We start from the raw sequence: 5,737 nt of genomic DNA, 5'->3' as shown, positions 1-5,737 counted from the left end.
GTATTCTTAAAGCTGTTGTTTTGAATGTACAGTACATTGTAAATAGTTGTACTTTGTGTAAAGTTGTTTTAATAAAACAAGAAAGAATAGTATAGTTGTTTGTTTTTTTATTATTGATCTATTCACATGTATTTAGCAAGTGCATTAAAAAGGAAATGCAAACAATTTACATCCCACCACACAGCTGTCATCAATCTTGAACCACAACATGAAACATTACAGACTATTTAGAGCAGCACGTTGTTTCGAGAAGTATTTCCCAACAAGTTCAGGAAGACACACTTTAACAAAGAATTCTTGTGCTTGCTTTAAGCGCGGTTTCCAGAAATCCACAGCAGGGAAGATGCGGATCACAGCAAGGTCTCTCTGTGTCCACACAACGAGGTCACAGTGGTTGGCGCCCGTAACAAAGATTTGTGTTTGTACCTGACAGTAGTATGGGTGCGCCTGCTTCAACTGAAGACCATTAGCAGCTACCTCCAAGCAAAAGTCTTTGTCCTGTGCAGCCAAAGCCTCCTTAATGCTGGCCGTTCGTTGTTTAAAAGGACACTTTATCTCCAGGCACCCCTTACCACAACAGTCACATTTTGTCAGTCCGTCTGGAGATGCTCCTACTTCTGGAAAATTGGTGTTCACACAGAAACCACATAAACGCACCTGCAGTTTGCGGTGATGTGATGCCATTATCTCGGTGTAGGCCTTTCTTGCATCCTCTTCATGCTCGACACCCCACCTTGTTTGCACAGTAGAAAAGGTCTTTTCTGGGTAACACACACGATTCACAACACTATAGGCTGGAGTGTCCAAACTTGTAGCCAAAACAACATGCATAGCCGAAGCTGTGATTCTCCCTGCACGCCAGCGAAACCATGCAGGGGTCATGTGCTGCGATCTAGTCTGTGCTTCAATCTCTTCTGCCTGCGCCTCTGTAACACTTGCTGCCGTAAGAAACTTTAGACAGTGCGCCTGAAGATCAGGAAGGCCGAGGGACTCAGCGTCTCTGTTGTGTAAACATGCTAGGGATTGGGGTAATGTGGGTGACTTTGTAGTGTAGTTGGTGTAATAGTTTTCGACTCCACACAAAGTCACTGCTTTGCTGTGCTTCTGCAGCGTATCCAGTAATGGTGACAAATCCTCCAGCGTTGCAATAGGAATGTGCCTTTTTTGCGATCGCCTCCTTTTGCCTCTCGATGCAGATGGTGTGTTTATGATTTCATCAAGACCAAGTTTTTGGGCAGCTGCTGAGGAGAAGTCAATGTTATGTGCAACCTCAGGCTGTATCTTGGTCATATTTCCAGGCAACACCCAATATGCAGGCTCGTCTGTTACAGTTCTGGTGCCTCTGATACGCACTGTAGCCTCGACTTTAAACAAAAGAGCAGCGACATGGGTGCAGGTCTCTGCAACTCCGGCCATGCATGTGCAGTGAGCTGCCTCAACCCTCCCATTGGTGCTCACAATGACCCATGGCTGTAGTGCAGTTTCATTCAGTCGTTGTGAGTGCAGGACCTGAAACACACAAAAATCACTTTTAATATAAAGTCTGTAATTAACCAAGGCTAATATAGATGGGTTGGCTGTACGTGCAAATCAAAAACTGTAACAAGGAAGTTGTTTAGAAAGTTATCAAGTTCAAAGCGACTTACCTTTGTCTTAATGACAACGTACTCGCAGCATGGAGGCTTAAAGACGGACAAATCTTGCACCCAGCCGTTCGTGAATTGGATGTGGGCCTCCAGGGATTTATAATTCTCAAACTGGTTCGCTGTGTATGCGCTGACTCCACAGACAAGGTATGCGAAGATATCGGGATAGGACAAAGGCGGTAGATCGTCTGGGTTTCCACTCCATTTCCTTATTTCATACAGGTCCACATTACCGATGCAAGCAATTTTTTCCAAGTACCGTCTCTTGGCGTCTGGGCACAATCGGTGGCGATACAGCCCTTTGTCTTTTGCGCTGATTTTGAGCATGGTTCTGGCAGTCCCGATTCCAACACTCCAACACTGTGCGCTTGTTTTGCTTTCTGGCCTACTGACATGGCGCCGCGATCCCACAATGCACTGCGGCGTGACGTCAACTCCAAAGCCCTGTAGGCGATCATGGCTCAAGAGTTGGCAGTTTGTCTCGTAACTGGAAGGTTGCTGGTTCAAGCAACGGCTCCGGCAATCTCGGTTGTTGTGTCCTTGGGCAAGATTTGAAAAAAACACAGAACACTTTATTTGTGTATTTCCAGTACGTAGAGGAAGGAAAGAATCTTTTGTGGTAATAGTTTGTTTAGTTTTTTGTTTGCCCACTGTTTTTTTTTTTAACTTTTTTTTTTAAAGCCCACTGTTTCCCGGAGTGTCAGAGATACTGTCAGCATCCCTTTTAATATGTAGGGTTACCGCAACTTTTGATCCCTGACAGGAAGGCAAAAAGGAACTTATTGACCCAATTATGAGAGAGCAAGCATTGGTGAAAGCAACAAGCTTTCACCAATGCACACCCCACTGTCCTTGGGGTCTGTGACACACAGCTGAGCATCTGAAGGAGGCCAAAGGTGTTCTTCTGCATTCATGGGGGATAACTTAAGGTCACATGTTTAATCACTGATAATGCGACCAACATCATTGGTGTGCACAACTTTTACAAGTGCAACAAGTGCCTTGTTTTGCTTGCACACCCAATTGGTAAAAATAACAATGAGCAAATCCCTGTAATGCATGCATTACATCTGCAATCAAAGCAGATAGTGGGCCTATTTAAATTTAGTGCCACTGCTAAGCAGAAGCTCTCAGACATTCAGGAGCAAATGGGAAAACCTGTGATGAAACTAAGACGGTTGAGACTAGATGGAACAGCACCCATTTAATGTTTTGGTGTCTGTTGGAGCAGCATGAAGCTGTGGCAGCAACCTCGCCCTTACTCAACACAACTTTGACTCTTTTTAACAGTGCTGACCAAGAATCAGTCAGCCAGTGTTTTCAGGTTCTTGAATGAAGAAACTGTGGAACTCTCATCCAAGTAGAGTGTTTATGCTTCAAAAATGATTCCATTCGTCAGACTCATTCATCACAAAATTCATTAGAAAGGTCAGAGGTCAACAGTACCAGCTGCCTCTCAGTTTAGCAAGCTACAGAAGAGCTTGAGGGATCAATGTGGGTTGGAGCCTGTAAGGAGTGTGGCAGTGTCTCCTAGATTGAAAGTTCTGGCTTTGGGATGTTTAGAAAAAGAGCAGGAAAGACGTGAAGGCTAAGAGTTTCATCACACATCCATGTGCTGTGCTGTCACTTGAGCAACTTCTCAAGCACAGGCAAGTGCTTGTGCGCCATCAACATCAGCTGCTACAGTAGAAGAGACCAGTAAACATGATGAAGAGAGCATCTTTTTGACAGCAGAGTAGGTGACAGCAGTCCCCTGTGAGAGAATATTTTCCATAGCAGGAGAGATTTTGAGCAAGAGAAAACATTCCAGTTTATTGGGTGTAATAGTCCCAAATTTCTTTTATTTGACCAAAAGACGTCCCTGTATTAAAGTGTTCGGAATGTTCCAAAAAGTAAGTAAGTAAAATGTATTCCTGTTTAAGTAAAACAGGAAGTTATTTCAAAGTGCTTCACATGGGAATAAAAGCATATCAAACGAAACAATAAAAACAGCATAAAGAGGGTATAGTAGCATATCCAATAAAACAGTATACTACACATGAATATTACCCAAATGCCTGTCTAAACACATGTGTTTTGAGCTGTTTTTTAAAAGAAGCTACAGAGTTGATGGTGCGTAGCGGGGGAGGTAAACTGTTCCACAATATTGGAAGGTTTGAAAAGCGCGATCCCCCTTCGTTTTCAAATGGCTCCGTGGAATGGTTAGAAGACCACTATCGTTGGATCTAAGGATGCGGTTTGGTGAGCAGGGTTGGAGAAGGTCAGTGATATAAGTGGGGGCCTCACCTTGTAGGGGCATGAATGTAAGAGTGGGGATTTTAAACTGATATCTATACCCAACTGGAAGCCAGTGGAAGGATTTTAACACAGGGGTGATATGGGAGAATTTATGACTGTGGGATAAAAGCCTTGCTGCGGCATTTGGGACTGCTTGGAGGCGATTTAAGGAAGCCTTAGACAGACAAGAAAAGAGTGTGTTACAGTAATCTAAATGAGAGGAGATGAAGGCATGGTCAAGCATCTCCAGTTTGCCTTTGGATACAATAGTCCTGAGTTTGGCAATGTTTCTTAAATGAAAAAAGCAGGAGCGGGTCACAGACTTGATATGAGGTTGAAAAAGGACCCAGATGTTGACTAATTTGGGGTTCGATGCTCTCTGGGGCAAAAATCAAACACTCAGTCTTGTCTGCATTCATCTGCAATAAATTGTTTGTCATCCAACCATCAATCTCTTTAAGAGAGTCCATTAGAGTGGATAATTTGTCCAATTCCCAGGGTTTAAAGGAGATGTATAATTGGATATCATCTGCATACAGATGGTAGGAAATAGTTTTGAAGCTGCTAATGATACGGCCTAAAGGAAGGATATATAATGAAAACAATAGGGGGCTTGGAACTGAACCTTGCGGGACTCCTCATGACAATTTAGCTACAACTGAGCGAAAGTTTCCCACGGAAACTAAGAATGCTCTATCTGCCAGAAATGAGGTGAGCCATTTCAGAACAGATCCAGATATCCCTACCATATGATTTAAGCAGTGAATTAAGATCTGATGATCAATGGTATCGAAGGCCGAGCTAAGGTCCAATAGAACAAGGATTGAGCAATCGCCTCTGTCCGCGGCCATCAAAAGGTCATTTGTAACTTTGAGGAGAGCAGTTTCTGTGGAGTGTGACTTTCTAAATCCCGACTGAAGGTTATCAAGAATGTTATATTTCTCCAGTGCCTTCTTTCCTTGGGACCAAACAACTTTTTCTAATATTTTAGAAATGAAAGGAAGTTTTGAGATGAGTCTGTAGCTTGACTGAAGAGTCGGATTCAGGTTCGGCTTTTTCAGCAGGGGTTGAATAACACCCTGTTTAAAGCACCTGGGGACAGAGCCAGACAGCAGGGAACAGTTTATCAGTGTGACCACAGAGGGCCCAATGGTGTCAAAAAAAGATAGATTTAAAACAAAAAACAAAAAAACAATTGTTCCAAATGATTCGATCTCCCAAACATTCCAGTTCTGTCATCACTGGCAGCTTTATTGCTGATACAATAACTCAGGTAAGTTAGAAACTTCCGTTGTAGTCATACAGCGCCAAATTGCAATAACAGTTGCCTCAAGGTGCTTTATACTGTAAGATAAAGATCCTACAATAATACAAAGAAAACAGAGAAAACCCCAACAATCATATGACCTCCTGTGAGCAAATGCCTTTGGGACAGTGGGAAAGAAAAACACCCTTTTAACAGGAAGAAACCTCCAGCAGAACCAGGCTCAAACTTGGAAATAAGAAAGGAACAATGAAAGTCACCGTACCCATGGGCACACACAGCAAGATGAGACGACACAACAAAGAACAGAGAAAGATGCAGACAGTATATAAACACAGGAAGAGATAGGCAAAGTGCACACACCTGGGCAACATAGACAGGGTATGCAAAACGGAACATAATACACAGGAGATGGGAGACCATCAAAATAAAACAGGAAGTAATTCACACACACTGAGACTCAGACACGTGAACTTGACACTAGGACTGGGGATAAAAAGACATGGAGATATGACAGACTGGGGAGACAACAGGAAGTAACAGAGATGAA

This window comes from Pelmatolapia mariae, linkage group LG6 (genome assembly GCF_036321145.2).
Source record: "Pelmatolapia mariae isolate MD_Pm_ZW linkage group LG6, Pm_UMD_F_2, whole genome shotgun sequence".
NCBI classification, from domain to species: Eukaryota; Metazoa; Chordata; class Actinopteri; order Cichliformes; family Cichlidae; genus Pelmatolapia; species Pelmatolapia mariae.
The sequence above is the reverse complement of the archived record's forward strand: the minus strand, read 5'-3'. Positions refer to the sequence as shown.